Genomic DNA, 17,840 nt, shown 5'->3' with positions numbered 1-17,840 from the left:
GTCATTGATAAGCGACAGCCATATTAGACACATAGCCATAATTTAAGATATAGTTTATGCATTCGCAAAATATGAGAGCGCTTGTCATTGAAGGGCTTCCTACAACGGAGGAACGGCCGCTGCTGCTGCTGGAGCTGAACCGAGTCAAGCCGCGGGCGGCACACGGAAGCCGGGGAAAAACAACCGCGTCGCCCCGCTGGCTCTTCAACAAGCAGCCTCCACAGCTCCAGTTAACCTAATTTATACCGTAATGAATCATTAAAAAATATACCGTTAACTGGAATATGTTGTTTCTTTACACATATGTTGGATTATGTAATTGGGTTTTCATGACAAAACAATAAAAATCGCTACTTTACATCAGGGTGAACGCTGAACCGAGTCAAGCCGCGGGCGGCGCACGCAAGCCGGGGAAAAAACAACCGCGTCGCCCCGCTGGCTCTTCAACAAGCAGCCTCCACAGCTCCAGTTAACCTAATTTATACCGTAATGAATCATTAAAAAATATACCGTTATCTGGAATATGTTGTTTCTTTACACATATGTTGGATTATGTAATTGGGTTGTCATGACAAAACAATAAAAATCGCTACTTTACATCAGGGTGAACGCTGTTACACTGCCACCACCCACTTCAATGACAGAGCTCTCATATTTGCGAATGCATAAACTATATCTTAAATTATGGCTATGTGTCTAATATGGCTGTCGCGAAGTCATTGATAAGCGACAGCCATATTAGACACATAGCCACAATTTAAGATATAGTTTATGCATTCGCAAAATATGAGAGCTCTGTCATTGAAGGGCTTCGTTCTACAACGGAGCACGGTCGCTGCTGCTGGAGCTGGACCGAGTAGAGCCGGCGGCGGTGCACGGAAGCCGGGGACTAACCACCGCATCGCCCCGCTGACGTTAAAAACGCGAAATAACGTTACTGATGTACAGTGACACCCAGAGTTTCTAGTTACAGTAGTGACGCGTGAATCGAGATAGTCCTAACACTAGTCTGTAACAGTGTTTATTATTAAGAGTCAGATAGTCCTAACAGTGTTTATAGTCCTAACACAGTGTTTATTAGTAAGAGTCAGATAGTCAGTGTTTATTATTTCATAACTGTATGGGCTTTGTTTATACATGTACAGTGACGAGTGAATCTAACTTTGGTTGTTAAAAACGCGAAACATAATAATCAGTCAGCAGCGCTCCACTGCTACCGCAGCCCAACACAAGTGCGTTGGAACAGCAGCCCAACACTACACAAGTTGGTTGCCCGCGCTGCCGCGCTGCCGCACTTGCTCTTTGGATTTCATTTGGGACGTGGGATGGCTGCGCTTGCCTGCGCGTGGGGGCGGGGGGGCGCGGCCAATCAGAGAAAAGCCAAACACAAGTTGGTTGCCTTTAATATCCACGCGTCCCCTCCACCATTGAAAACAAAATTACGTCCTTGCTGTTGACGCCTTTTAAAAATCAGCTGAAGACTAATTTATTCAAACTGGCCTTTGTTTTGTAATGTTGAGTGTTTTTTGTTTAAGGTCTTTGTTGATTATGTTTGACTGATGTTCCATCTACTACTACTTCTAACGTTATGGTCTTTATGCTTTGTGACTCTGCTCTGTGAGTTATACTATACTAAACTTTAGTTATTAACTTACTTACTAAATATGTAAATAAAACCCTCACAGAGTTACTTCCTCTCAGTACTGGGGCATAAAGAAGTACATTATCTTCGTCCACCAAACCCTTATCTCGAGTTGGAAGGCTGTGGCTTATAAAGATAAGCAGTCATTGAGACGTCGTCTTCAGCGTGAATGTCTCCTTCCTGATCATCAGGGGTTAGGGTTATCAGAGGCCTGTGGGAGGATTGCTGGTTAACCTGTGGTTTGAACAGCTTGACGACACTACAAAAGATCATCAGATAGGACCGACAGCGGGCAGACAGCGGGCTCGAATCGGGGATCGGAGTGAGAATCTGTGAGCCGTGTGAAACATGTCCGAAATCAAAGCGAGGGCACTCGATTCTCTGCCTTTTTCCACACATAGAAAGAAGGATGTTATGTTTCTATGATAAAAGAGAAGTAGATTAGGCTGCAGAAAGAAGGATGTTAGGTTTCTATGATAAAAGAGAAGTAGATTAGGCTGCAGAAAGAAGGATGTTATGTTTCTATGATAAAAGAGAAGTAGATTAGGCTGCAGAAAGAAGGATGTTAGGTTTCTATGATAAAAGAGAAGTAGATTAGGCTGCATCTCATGTCTGTCCAGTCGTCCTGACCTACAGTAATGGATGTGTTGTGGATGCTGTTCCTCATTCTAGTTCCGGCTAGTTAACCACAAACTAACGTCAATACGGTCCAGCTTAGGGCAGGGCGATATGGCCAAAAATGATATCACGATAACGATATTGATATCGATAACGATATCATATCACTCGATATCGCTAATTATCGATATTGTTATAAGTATTAAAAAAAATATATATATATATATTTTTTTTTAAACAACAGATGTATGTTTATTTTGCAGCAATTCTTTGTCGTTGCCGCCATCTTTAGTGTTACAGCCCCTCACACTCCAGTTCTCAGGCTGCAGCTGGTTTAAAAGCTAAAGTAAACCGGCTTCTCTGCTGGCTGTGGCTCCAGGGGAGTTGAATAGTTCTGGCTCTGCTCGTTTCTTTTCTATCTTTTGGTGCTTTTTTGGTGGACAAACCACCGCACATGTGCACCGTGACTCACGACTGGAGACTAGCTCTGCTAGCACACATAGCCTACTGTGTACAGACGGTTTCTTTTTTTTATCCACTTTTTCTTCTCCTGTTTTTCTGTGTTTTTCTCCCATCCCAATTTAGTCATGCCAATTCCCCCCTCCCCTTCCTGGTCGTTGCTCGCATGTGCCCCCCACTGGTTGGTCTAGGGAGAGTTGATAGATACTATCACATGTCCCCTCCGATACATGCAGAGTCAGCCAGCCACTTCTTTTCACCTGCCAGCGCGGACTCTCATTGGCGAGGTGTAACGTGTGGGAGGCTCACACTACCCTCACCATCTCCCTTCCTCGCTGTGCAGGCGCCCTGACCGACCTGTAGGAGTCGCTGTTTACAACGACCAGATTACCACCCACCGGCTTCCCTCCCACTGACTCTGCCAATTGAGTTAGTATGACGGCCGGCCAAAGCCGGAAGCAACGCTGACAGCCGGATTCGATACCAGTGTCTCTCGCGTTGGTGACGAGCTCTTAGTCTGCTGCCCCACCCAGCCGCCTATGTGTACAGACGGTTTCAAACTGTATTTTAAATTAGAAAGCAAACAAAATAAATGGACAAGAGAAAAAGAAATCTCAATTTGGTCAGTATTGTCATTTGGACAAGCAAAGTCATTACTTTAAGTTGCAGGCAAGAAAGACAAGTCTGTCCACTGTCTCTGGTTTTAAAACTGCCCTGTTGCAGGTCAAAAAAAATTGATTTCTTTTTTATTATCAATCGATATCGATTATTAAAATATATCGCGATAATTATCGTTATCGTTTTATCACCCAGCCCTAGTCCAGCTTCTGTCTGTACAAGCTAACTGAAGCTAACTGAAGGTAAGCTAACTGAAGGTAACTGAAGTTAGCTAACTGAAGCTAACTGAAGCTAAGCTAACTGAAGCTAACTGAAGGTAACTGAAGCTAACTGAAGGTAACTGAAGCTAACGCTAACTGAAGCTAACTGAAGGTAACTGAAGTTAGCTAACTGAAGCTAACTGAAGCTAAGCTAACTGAAGCTAACTGAAGGTAACTGAAGCTAACTGAAGCTAACTGAAGGTAACTGAAGCTAACGCTAACTGAAGCTAACTGAAGGTAACTGAAGGTAAGCTAACTGAAGCTAACTGAAACTAACTGAAGGTAACTGAAGCTGACGCTAACTGAAGGTAACTGAAGGTAAGCTAACTGAAGCTAACTGAAACTAACTGAAGGTAACTGAAGCTGACGCTAACTGAAGCTAACTGAAGCGAACTGAAGCAAACTGAAGCTAACTGAAGGTAACTGAAGCTAACTGAAGCTAATGGAAACCTGCTTTGTGTGCTTTGTGGAGTAGGTTTCAGTTACCCTTAGTCCGCTTGTACATGTTGTACTCGTTTGTAGCTAACTATCCAGAGCTGGTAGAAGCATCAGCATGGATTGTGCTGAGAAAGGACTCTAGTGATCAACACCACCATACAGAACCACACCACCATACAGAACCACACCACCATACAGAACCACACCACCATACAGAACCACACCATCATACAGAACCACACCACCATACAGAACCATACATTCTGTGAGGACCCCAGGAAGAAGAGTCAACACGTTGATGATGACTATGGGGGATCCTAATAAACATAAACATAAACATAGAGCACCACACCACCATACAGCACCACACAGCACCCCTCAGCACTGAAAAAGCAGCATCTGAGTGTAACGGAGGTACCGCGAGTATATCCACAGTAGGGCTGTCTTAAATACTTCAAAGCTTCGTTCGATTTTGGGATTCGAATATGAAAATAAAATTTGAATATATTAAAAAAATAAACTTGTGCAAAATCAACTCTGCCTCTTTGTTAATTACAACAAGCAATGCTGTTTGTTATTTAAGATGAGGTCGGACTCGGCACTGACAGATTTGTGTTCATTGTGCTGCTTTTATAAAGCCTCAAATGGCGGCTTACAATATTTCATGAAAGCAAAGCGTTTCGTTTGTCTAAGATTTTAAAAGGTTTAAACTTTACAGCACTGAAAAAGTTGAACAAAGTGCTGTACAAGTCCCACAACATTAAAAAAAAAAAAAAAAAAAATGTATTTATAATATTTTTTGTTTTTTTTTTTTTTATCTCGAAGCTTCGAATTAAAATCGAATCTCGGCCCCGAAGCTTCGAATTCCAAAAAAAATTCAAAGGTCAGCCCTAATCCACAGTCACGATGGACTTCAAGTGTTGTGAAGTGACTGTGGCACGTAGCGGTACTGCAAGTAAACTCATCCACCCATAAAAGGCATCCAGACACGTTACCAAAAGGTGAATTCACCTCTTGGTATAGTGGTCTGCGATGTCACCCGCGGCGCGGGAGACCGGGGTTCGAGACTCACTCGGGGCAATCCCTTACCAGGGGTCAAACTGTAACACAACGCAGAGATGGCAGGACGAGACCGGCTACACGTGCATCTCCACCAACTACCAGCACCTGTTTATAGGACGGTGTTTTCAACCACCGTTTAGTTTGGTTTATTTATTTATTTAGCACATTATTAAAAAAAAAAAAAAAAAAAAGTGCTAGGAGGGAACGAAGCCCAAAGGGTACAAAGTTCCACTCCCATCTCATTGTCCATAAACAATATGAACGATATACATGTGTAGACTGTCATAGAAAGACACTTCAGATATGGTGCTGACTGAGCAGAGCTATTTAAATACGCCACGACTTGCCAAAATCCTTTGGCTGCAAGACAACGATGTCACGTTTTTATTTTTTTTTAACTCACTTTATTTTCAGTGACACTTTAGATTAAATTATAAATGAACTCGTAGCTTCGGTGATTAAAGATATATATATACAAGTGATGTAGACCTGAGCTCTCTCTGTGTGTTTATTAACTTCATATGGTTAGATAGGATCTGTGTTTATTAACTTCATATGGTTAGATAGGATCTGTGTTTATTAACTTCATATGGTTAGATATGATCTGTGTTTATTAACTTCATATGGTTAGATAGGATCTGTGTTTATTAACTTCATATGGTTAGATAGGATCTGTGTTTATTAACTTCATATGGTTAGATATGATCTGTGTTTATTAACTTCATATGGTTAGATAGGATCTGTGTTTATTAACTTCATGTGGTTAGATAGGATCTGTGTTTATCAACTTCATATGGTTAGATAGGATCTCTTATCAACTTCATATGGTTAGATAGGATCTCTCTCTCTGTTTATCAACTTCATATGGTTAGATAGGATCTCTCTCTGTTTATCAACTTCATATGGTTAGATAGGATCTCTCTCTGTTTATTAACTTCATATGGTTAGATAGGATCTCTCTCTCTGTTTATTAACTTCATATGGTTAGATAGGATCTCTCTCTCTGTTTATTAACTTCATATGGTTAGATAGGATCTCTCTCTCTGTTTATTAACTTCATATGGTTAGATAGGATCTCTCTCTCTGTTTATTAACTTCATATGGTTAGATAGGATCTCTCTGTGTTTACATGGTTAGGTAGGCAGGATCTCTCTCACTGTGTTTATATGGTTAGGTAGGCAGGATCTCTCTCACTGTGTTTATATGGTTAGGTAGGCAGGATCTCTCTCACTGTGTTTATATGGTTAGGTAGGCAGGATCTCTCTCACTGTGTTTATATGGTTAGGTAGGCAGGATCTCTCTCACTGTGTTTATATGGTTAGGTAGGTAGGATCTCTCTCACTGTGTTTATATGGTTAGGTAGGTAGGATCTCTCTCACTGTGTTTATATGGTTAGACTAGGATCTCTCTCACTGTGTTTATATGGTTAGGTGGGCAGGATCTCTCTCACTGTGTTTATATGGTTATAGGTAGGATCTCTCTCACTGTGTTTATATGGTTAGGTAGGCAGGATCTCTCTCACTGTGTTTATATGGTTAGGTAGGCAGGATCTCTCTCACTGTGTTTATATGGTTAGGTAGGCAGGATCTCTCTCACTGTGTTTATATGGTTAGGTAGGATCTCTCTCACTGTGTTTATATGGTTAGATAGGATCTCTCTCACTGTGTTTATATGGTTATAGGTAGGCTCTCTCTCACTGTGTTTATATGGTTATAGGCAGGATCTCTCTCACTGTGTTTATATGGTTAGGTAGGCAGGATCTCTCTCACTGTGTTTATATGGTTAGGTAGGTAGGATCTCTCTCACTGTGTTTATATGGTTAGGTAGGATCTCTCTCACTGTGTTTATATGGTTAGGTAGGTAGGATCTCTCTCACTGTGTTTATATGGTTAGGTAGGATCTCTCTCACTGTGTTTATATGGTTAGGTAGGATCTCTCTCACTGTGTTTATATGGTTAGGTAGGATCTCTCTCACTGTGTTTATATGGTTAGGTAGGTAGGATCTCTCTCACTGTGTTTACATGGTTAGGTAGGTAGGATCTCTCTCACTGTGTTTATATGGTTAGGTAGGTAGGATCTCTCTCACTGTGTTTATATGGTTAGGTAGGTAGGATCTCTCTCTCTGTGTTTATATGGTTAGGTAGGATCTCTCTCACTGTGTTTATATGGTTAGGTAGGATCTCTCTCACTGTGTTTATATGGTTAGATAGGATCTCTCTCACTGTGTTTATATGGTTAGGTAGGCAGGATCTCTCTCACTGTGTTTATATGGTTAGGTAGGATCTCTCTCACTGTGTTTATATGGTTAGGTAGGTAGGATCTCTCTCACTGTGTTTATATGGCTTAAGGCCACGATAGACTCGACACCTGCCTATGATCATACCTGCATGTCCATGCTGTTAAATGCCGGTATGGTGCGTGGAATGATAGTAATGTGTATTTATAATATTACGCCAACAATGACAATGAATAGAGTGCATGTCTTAGAAGGGTGTGTGTGTGAAGTGTCGTTAAGGTGTGCCGTGTTAAAAGGAACACGTCGTCAACATTATGGGACATGTGCTTAGCGTGTTCTCCAGAGTCAGACAAGAACATAGACATGCATTCAGTAGAAAGCTATCCGGCTGTAAGCTAGCCTATTAGCTTAGCACAAACGAATGGAAGCGGATACGGACCACTAGCCTATAGCTTAAAACTCCGGGAGATGTGTTTTTTTTGCCAACAGCTATAGGCTAGTCGGTCCGTATCCGCTTCCATTAATTTGTGCTAAGCTAGGCTAGCTTGCAGCCGGATAGCTTTCCACTGAACACAGAGAGGAGATTGGCATCTGTCTTCTTGTTTGAGTCTGGAGAAGACGGTAAGCACATTTCCCATAATGTTGGCGTGTTCCTTTAACAGGGATAGTTCTAGATGTTGATTTAAAACATTTAAAATGGAGAACCCTGATGTAAACAAGACGAAAGTGTTTTTCTGGTCTTCATCCTCTTAGCAGTTGTTAGCATTGAGCTGTACTGTATTGTACCCATTCTGCAATCTGTTAATAAAGTTTCCAATCAATCAATCAATGTATGGAACCCTGACCCTATTTCTTAGTTTGCCGATGATGATATTGATCGGTAGAATCCTTTCTTCAGTACCAGATAGTAAGCCACAGACACACGCACCACATGCATCAGAACACTGAACTCTCCACACACAAGTACACATGAGCACACACACATATGCTGCAATCGTTCACACACACAAACGGTCACTTTAAAACAAAATGGAAAGGACACTTTAAAGGAACGAGGAAAATAAAGGTCACTTTAAGGAAAGAACCGAAGTGGTTCTTGTATAGTAAAGTTTAGATATAGCAAGTATAGCATAAGGATATAGAGTACAAACTGTATATTGTATAGTAGTAGTGTACACATAGGACCCAGTGCTTAAATCCATAGCTAACAATCTCTTATTGCACAATCAAAGCGGGCATGGCCACTCGCATTTCACTGTATGCCCTGGTATGTAATGTATGTGACGAATAAACCTCTTGAATCTTGAATTTCAGTGAGGCCTGAAGTCAGCTTGTACAGACAGACAGAAGCTCGACCCCGTTGACTTTGCTTTGTGGCTAACTATCCGTAGCTGGTAGAAGGAACTGTGCAGAGAAAGGGCTCATTGTTAAAGTGAGGAATAATGGCTAGAACCAGAACTACCCCCTTAATGCGATAATGAAATGTGTCCAGTGTTTTGATGTCACTGAGGAAGTCGTCAAGTAACCCTTTCACCGCCGTGCTACCAAACGGTTAAAACCCTTTCACCGCGACAATACACAGAAGGTTAACCCTTTCACTGCCACACGAGGGCAGGTTAACCCTTTCACCGTCGGTAGTGTGATAGTAAAGGGTTAACCTTCTGTAGTGTGGCAGTGAAAGGGTTGAGAGGGCTGACACAAATGCGCGCGGGGAGGGAGGGGAGGGAGGGAGGGGCCTTGCCCTTTAGGGGCACCAGACCCATTCCTGCAGGAAACCAAACTCCTCCAGCGCAAGACATTTCCCTGCGTGACTCATTTCTCCCAGAACCACAACATTCCTCCTCTGAGTTCTGGGGGTAAACTCCCCACTTCTGCGTCTCTCTCCCTCTAACAGGAGCTGCACTCATTATTCAAGGGTACTACTACGACTATGCTTGCACCTCATGGTACCAAAGCACCTCAAAGGCGCTTAAAAACAAGGCTACAAACATCACAAAACAAACTGGTCAGACTACTGCTTGACCTTACTCCTAAAACCCACGAAATACTTTCCAAAAGGTCAGTGAATACCACGACCACAACACCAGAGGGAGTTCCACAAATCATGCTGGTCTCTGACAAGAACAGGTTACAGGTTGAAAAAACCCTCAGCTCAGAACTCGGCAGAATCTGCACCTGGCTCGCTGATAACAAACTATCATTACACCTGGGTAAAACAGAGTCCATTCTCTTTGGATCAATTAACAAACTCAGCAAGACCGACGGCTTCTCAGTTACAGTGGGTGACAATATTGTCACAAGGAAAGATGAAATTACATACCTAGGTTCCATCCTAGAGGCAAATCTTTCCTGTGACAAGATGGCATCCAATGTAATCAAAAAAAGTCAACCAACAAACAAGATTCTTGTACCGGATCTCCTCTCTGGTAAACAAGAATACCCTGAAGTCTCTGGCAGGAGCACTCATTCAAGGGTACTACGACTATGCTTGCACCTCATGGTACCAAAGCACCTCAAAGGCACTAAAAACTAAATTACAAACATCACAAAACAAACTGGTCAGACTACTGCTTGACCTTACTCCTCACCCCTGCCCACTTTGACAACCGGATGGCTTAGACAGAGTACAGCAACTTGCAATGGGCCTGGTCTACAAGATACACTACACGACTAAGGTACCCATGTACATGTCAAAATACTTCCCAAAGGTCAGTGAATACCACGACCACAACACCAGAGGGAGCGCCACAAATCATGTTAAACCCAGATTTGGCTCAAACAAGGGACTAAACACGTTTTGCAATTATGCCACATCAATGTGGAACGCCCTACCCAAAGCTGTAAAGGAATGTGAATCACTACCCACTTTCAAAACCACTCTCAAAGAGCACCTACGGGAGACTGCAATTCGAAACTGTACAGTAAATGTCCAATCCCCCCCCAATGTACAGTTTCCTCCCCCTCAAATGTATATATTCTCTTTTAGAAACGCTGTCTGTAAATAAACAGTACTGTATATCTGTATGTCTTGTATGTCATAAATTTTACTATGAATTGAAAATGGGGGACCCTGATGTAAACAAGACGAAAGTCTTTCTCTGGTCTGCATCCCCTTAACAATTGTGTGTATTGAGCCGTACTGTATTGTACCCATTCTGCAATCTGTTAATAAAAATCATTCATTCATTCAATCAACAGTGAGTTTGAAGAAATACAATAAGTTTGTTTGTACCTCCCTCCTGGCTAAACTACTTGGAACTATTATTTGCTGCCAGTTTAGTGAAAGTGAAGCACGCCCCCCGCCTCCCGCCCCCCCCCCCCTCCTCCTCGCATATCTGTTTTGACAGCTCGCACATTTGATTGATACATGTCCTGCACAACAACAATAATAATAAAGATAATAAACACGTCTGTCGTTACTACAGGCTCGCACCGTGCACCGATCTGCATGATGTCCAAACAACTCCATGCAAATAATAATAAACGAACGAGCGACTTAAAAGCAGCGACGCTATTTATAGATGTTGGGAAACAGTTGACGTGCAGTCGGGAATAAAGACACGTTAGAAAAAAACCACAGATCGATCAGAATGATCCGCTGTGTGCGATCATCATGATGAACAACAATCAATAATGATTATTATGAACGGCGATCGATAGGAAGTTTCCTCTCCCCGTAATGTTTACGGAGGAATTATCAATGAGAGCTTCTATTGATCATCGCTCGAATCTATTATAATATACGCTCCGTGGATCAATAATAAACGGATCACTTACCGATATATTATCCGCGCATCTGGTGAAAAGCAGAAGCTGGCGTGCTGCTCGTGTGTGTGGGAGTAATGTCCTCCTGCTGCTTGTCTCTCTGTGTCAGTGTGTACAGTGTGTACAGTATATGTGTGTGTGTGTGTGTGTGTGCAGTAAAGTTCTCTACAGCGCAGGAAGTGCGGCCTAGGCCCCGCCGCGCTGATAGGCTGCAGACAGAAGAGCGCAACAAATCCGAGGCGCGTCGGTCTGCGCGTCAGGACGGGGATTCAAACCGAAAGGGCGCGTCTGGTCTGGAGGAAGGAGGAGACGCGACTGTTCTGAACTGTGTGTTGTCTGTTTATGAGCCGCCCTCATAGCTGTTGTTGAGCAACGTTTAGATATTAGAGAGCCATCTGTTCCAACAGCCGCGCTCTCTATTGCACCATGTGTGGGGGGACACTTTTTCCCCCTTCATAATACTCATAATAATCATAACTACATACCTCATACTATTGTCTACCCATACATTTATATATTTATATTTACTGAATATATATATAATATATGCATATAGATACAGTATATATGGCTGCATTTATAAATATATACAGTAATAGTATATATACACACACACAGTTCAAAAAATCTGAACTATAACTTTAATCCTTCTAGATAGATAGATAGATAGATAGATAGATAGATAGATAGATAGATAGATAGATAGATAGATAGATAGATAGATAGATAGATAGATAGATAGATAGATAGATAGATAGATAGATAGATAGATAGAAGGTACAGGCTAAAATCCTGTGTGAAAAAGGGTTAGCAATAAAAACAGAATAAAATCAAGATAAATAACGTTAGAATAAAAACACACACAAGAGCACATAGACATACGATAGGGATACAGGGCACAATACAGTCATGGACACAAGGACAGAGCACATCATGACATATTAGAAGACCCAGGCATAGACAAACGCACCATATCCACACACACACACACACACACACACACACACACACACACAGACAGACAGACAGACAGACAGACAGACAGACAGACTTGGTGGATTTGTATTGTTTAAATTACAATTTGTATACATGGTAATAATGGTGTATTTATGTTTTGAATGCTGTATTTGTGTTTGAGCACTAGGGGGCGCACCACCTCTGTTATAAAAGGCTCTGCTGATCAGAGCGAAGTCATGCACCTGCATGGAGTCACATGTTCTTACCTGTTTAATAACGAGGCTGTTTGGAACCGTGTTATGTAACCCGTTTCACTGAACTGAGCAACTGACAACGGCGGCTCAGTTCATTCATCATTTCATTTGGACAATAAACCCTGCAAACTACTAACTACATCAGAAGCAGCCTGGACATTCAACCTTTAGACAATATATGTGTGTATGGGTGAGTGTTTCTCTATTTGATTGTGTTTGATGTTTGTGTACATTATTAAATCAGCTACTGTCTTGACGTGGCATAGTTTGACTACTCTAGTATAGTGTTGTAGTTGATAGTGTTGTTTACTCTAGTGTCTTCATGGAGACCTCCTCTGAACCTAATCATCCCATCTGCTTGTAACTCTTGAATGCTGCTCTTCATTGAGCCCTGAAAAAATAATGCAGCGTCCTGACTCACATTAATACATAAAAATAAATCGAAAATGCCTGTCAATGATATAAATGGACTGAGTTCAAAACAATTGATATCAATCCAACATCAGAGTCAATTAAAACAGACACCATTACCACGACATCCACCTGTTTCCAATCAACTAATTAGACAAAGAGAAAGATGATTGGCTGACAAACCTGCAGAGCACCTGAACATAAGAGGCCTGTGAGATAAGACGGCTCTGTGGGTTTGCTGAAAGTGGACAAAGGGGCCAGGATTTCTGTAGCTTTTGGAATAGATGCAAACTATGGCTAAAGCTGTACGACTTGTTCTAAGGTAAAGTTTTGATTTAGGGATGCTCGATATATGCAGGGTTTCCCCCTCCCCAAAAAATGGAATAATTTCAGGTAATTAACATTAAATATCTCTTGTGGAATTAAACAACATTATGCGTACTTGACAATAAATAAAATCAGAATTTGTTCTTACTTGCTTGCCTGGGTAAATAAAGGTTATAGAAATGTAAAAAAAAAAATATATATAAAACCGATATTATCCAATATCAAATTTTAATGCCAATATCGGCTGATAATATCGGAAATCCCTAGTTTTGATCCATTGTGTTGTGATTCTGATATAAGTAATGTTTAATCTAAACTTGTTTTTGTTTTAGAGTGGTGCTGTTGTCTTCGCTGACTGGAAGACATCATGCAAGCGGTGAGTACATTTACATTTTGTCATTTAGCTTTAACTCTTTTATCCAAAGCAACTTACAGTGCAAGTTTTGTACAAGACCGCAGGAAGGGTACAACTCTTATCAGCCGAGTCACAATGTTCATCCTTTCAAGAACAACCTGATTTGTCAGGCTTGTGAATTAACTTGATGTGATTATTCAACAGCTTACAGGTCTGCATCTGTGACCAAGGCTAAACGTCTTGGAAGATGCTACAGGGCCAGAATTGAGCTACCAGCCTTCCTACAGTAGCTCTAATGTTCATGATTAATCACTTGTTCGTAGTTATGGTCCAAGCTCAGGTTCCCTCAACAGTTATGATGATCCCAGTAAATTGCTTGGTAGTTCTGGTCTTGGCTCACGTGACCACACTGACACTCTAACAAGCACTGGGTGGGGTTCATTTGCTAGTCAAGAAAGTAGCAACAGTTACCAGTGGCCTTGACATAGATACCAGCAGGAGCCTAGTTACCAGCAACCTCCACAGCAGCCCAACTACAACAAGCGGCCTAGCTCCCAACAGCAGGGACCTGCACAGCAGCTTAGCTCCCACAAGCAGCCTAGCTACAACAGGAAACAGGAAAACAGGAAGAGAAAAAAATGCAGAATTAATTGAAGTCAATGAGGAAATGGTTTACTCGAGAGCTTTTTATTTTCTCCAGTTTACCAAAATCGCTCCTAATCACTAATTTCTGAATGGATTTCTATGAAAATTGGACATGTACTAGATACGACTTCAGGCTATGGGCCCAGGGTGTTTTCCAACTCATACCAATTTTCTTTGGAAATACTATATTTGGATATTGCAACTACTACAGAAAAACGTGTGAAGTTTTTCTACAAAAGACCTATGTTACTCTATTTCATTAGCACTAAAAGTGTTCTTTCTTTATTGTATCAAACTTCAGTGTTGTATTTCTAAAGAGACCAGGCTTATGCATGTGCTATAAGTATAAAGATACGCTTTCCAAAAAAGTATGCAGTCCTCAAAGTTAAAAAATTTTCACTTTTCTGGGCGCCTGTTAAGAGGCAAATGTGTCCTTGAAACAAGTAAAATAACCGACTAGTGCCGTAAGCAAATTTTTCTTGGCAAGATTTCGTCAAATAAGAGTATCTATGGTTCTCTCTCCTGATTGGATAAAGTGGGATACCAGAACATTTATTTTGTGTTTACTGCGGAGGGACTGAGACCCATGTTACTGACACTCAAACACTCACTCTATATCAGTGATGGCTGTTGGAATGTAGAGCTACTTGACACTTATTTTACAGCATCTTTAACATTGAAGTAAACGGGACACTGTATCCGTACTTCACATCAGACTTGACCAATATGGCGGCAAAGTGAACAAGGTGAATAGAAGTCTTTAATTCTCGTGCAGATTAACACACTCACGTGAGATGGGCGACACACAGGAACAGTCACTGATGAAATGTCCTCTCTGCGCTTGACCCATCACGTTGTCCTTTTGTTTCCTGTTCTGTCGTGAGTACTCGTGAGTCGTTAGTCTTGTGCTTATATAGTTTGAGACTTTCTTTTCTTTTCCTTATTTCAAAGAGTTTCTTTTGTTATAATGCTCCGTGTGTCACAATAAAGTGCACTTATTTGTGAAGGAGCAACCAACACATTCCGTCTCCTGTCTATCCTCTCCTCAGGTCTATGCTGCAATTGGGTTCCACACAACACCGTGCCATCGAAACGTTCTGGTCGTAACAGAATGACCCAGCCATACAGGAACCCAGCAGATGGGAGCAGAGACGGGGTGCCACGAGGATGGGTGCAGAGACGGGGTGCCACGAGGATGGGTGCCTTCCCCGCTGCCCATCCTGTTCCGGACCCCTGGGAGGGAAGTCGTCTGGTCCACAGAGGAGCATCCGGGAAGGGGCACGGATCCCGGCCTCTGACAAGTCCAAGATCTCCAATAAAGGGATTATAGCATGTGGGTTAAGTGATCATTATCAATGTACAGTTTCTACGTCAAATGTATATACACTCTTTTTCTGGACACTTTTGTATCACAAACGGTACTGTATTTGCAAATCTGATATGTCATAAATGTATAGATGTAGCAGTACTGTCTATCTGTGTCATGTATGTCATATATGTTATGATGAATTGAAAATGGGGGACCCTGATGTAAACAAGATGAAAGTCTTTCTCTGGTCTGCATCCCCTTAACAATTGTGTGTATTGAGCCGTACTGTACTGTACCCATTCTGCAATCTGTTAATAAACTTTTCAATCAATCAAAACAGCCCCAGGGGGAGACGTGGTTCCCGGGACTGCACGTCCCCTTCGCCGCCCCTGGTCGGGGTCTCCACCTCCCGAGGAGGTTCCTGGAGACGATCCCTCCATCTGGGACCGTCTACGGTCCCACGTCACCGGGGGGTCGTCTGCCCGGAGAGCTGTGCCGGGTCCTGCCGCCAAGGAGCCTCCGGACCACGGTCCTGCGCCGGGTCCTGCCGCCGTGGAGACCCCAGCCCCAGGTCCTATTCCTGGCTTAACGTCTTCACCCCCCCCCCCCCCCCCCTGCTCCAGTCTCCCTCGCTCCTCATCGACCCCCTCCTCCTGGCTCAATTCCCACTGGTCCTGTTCCTCGAACCCCCTTTCCCCAGCCTCTAATGGCGAAGTCCAACACTGCCACCGCTGCGAGGGCAAGGCAGGGTGCGTGGCAACATATTGCAGGTAAGTTAAATGCGTAAGTGTTGGGCAAATGTATATTTATTATTTCAACTTTCAGAATAAGTAGATACAAAAGCCCAAAGCGTATTCATATAATTGATATGAATTAATAGATACGTATATGAGGATATGTATTAGGTCAGACATTCAATACATTGAAGCAGTGAAATGAAATTGCGTGTGATCCTCTCTATTCTTACATGATTCATGAGTCCACCTTAATCATTTCCTACAATAATGATATGCTATGGTGTACTACTAACACTGTCATATAATTATGAGTGCTTTCAACCCCCATGTATAGAAGCAACCCAGAGTCCAAACGGACATGGGAGCAAGGCAAGACCAAGAACATCATTCAGAATGGTGGGTGAATGAATACAGTCCCACGTCACCGGGGGGGGGTCGTCTGCCCGGAGAGCTGTGCCGGGTCCTGCCGCCAAGGAGCCTCCGGTCCGGGGTTCGGCGATGGGTCTTGCCGCCGAGAAGCCTCCGGCCTGGGGTTCGGTGACTGTCTCGCTGCCGAGGAGCCTCCGGACCACGGTCCTGCGCCGTGGAGACCCCAGCCCCAGGTCCTATTCCTGGCTTATCGTCTTCACCCCCCCCCCCCCCCTGCTCCAGTCTCCGCCGCTCCTCATTGACCCCCTCCTCCTGGCCCAATTCCCACTGGTCCTGTTCCTCGAACCCCCTTTCCCCAGCCTCTCTTCGCCGGTGCTGCATCCCACCCTCAAGTTTCAAGTTTCTTTAATAGTCGTCGTACAGAATACTTTTATATAAAATGCTTCTACTGTAACGTTCCCCCGGTCCTGCTCCGCAACCCCCATTTGTCCATACATTTCCGACGCATTAACTACGTCTCTCAACCACCAGGTGGCCTAGTTCAGTGTATTCATCTTTGTTGTCTTGTATTTATTAATTTCCTGTCTGTCATCATCAATCTGTTGTGTGTTCATCTGTTGTCGGTGCTGTGCCCCATTGTCTAATTTTAGTTTTGTCTCCCTTGTGTTGTATCTATGTGCTGTTTGGTCTTGTCATGTTTCTGTATATTAACCCTGTTATGTTTTCTGTTTAGTCATTACCCCAGATGTGTCTTTTTTACTAAATCATCCTCATGTATCTAGTCTGTGTACTTAAGTGTTGTCGGCCGAGCAGTCTTTGCTGGGTTATTACTTGTTTCCTGTTTTCCTGAATTACAAGATGGCGCCGCTATGCCCGGCCGCCTGTCTGTGCGCTCCGTCGAGATTGTGCTTACTTTTGTTAATATTTATAGTTTTAAGAGTTTTGTCTGTACCAACAGTAGGTGCATTTAATGTGTATGACCGTCAGTATCAAATAACAGTGACTATCTTGTCTAGCACAGTCTCTGGAGCGTAACAGTAAGAAGCATTTTGTATGAAAGTATTCTGTATGACAACTATTAAAGAAACTTGAACTTGAAACTGTTCTGTCGTTAGTGTTGTGCTTATATCGTTTTTGAGACTTTCGTCTCTTTTATTTTCCTTATTTCAAAGTGTTTCTTTTGTTATAATGCTCTGTGTCACAATAAAGTGCACTTATTGTGAAGGAGCAACCAACACATTCAGTCTACTGTCTATCCTCTCCTCGGGTCTATGCTGCAATTGGGTTCCACACAACACCATGCCACAATCCCTTCTGGAAAAAGTTTCGTTTTTAATGTATCAACAAAATTAAACCAAGTTTTTGAATATGGCATTAT

General features: G+C 42.6%; 1 protein-coding gene across 1 annotated transcript in view; it reads right to left on the bottom strand.

Moving 5' to 3' along the window:
- Positions 1-11,222, bottom strand: part of syne3 (spectrin repeat containing, nuclear envelope family member 3) — a gene marked incomplete at its 3' end in the record, with an annotated part of 78,134 nt that extends 66,912 nt beyond the window's left edge. The window contains exon 1 of the mRNA XM_084310353.1: positions 11,111-11,222. The remainder of the gene's footprint in view (positions 1-11,110) is intronic.
- Between the last annotated feature and the right edge of the window lie 6,618 nt (positions 11,223-17,840).

Source organism: Notolepis coatsorum (genome assembly GCF_963971535.1).
Source record: "Notolepis coatsorum genome assembly, chromosome: 3".
NCBI lineage: Eukaryota > Metazoa > Chordata > Actinopteri > Aulopiformes > Paralepididae > Notolepis > Notolepis coatsorum.
This window is presented reverse-complemented; position numbering and strand designations above follow the sequence as displayed.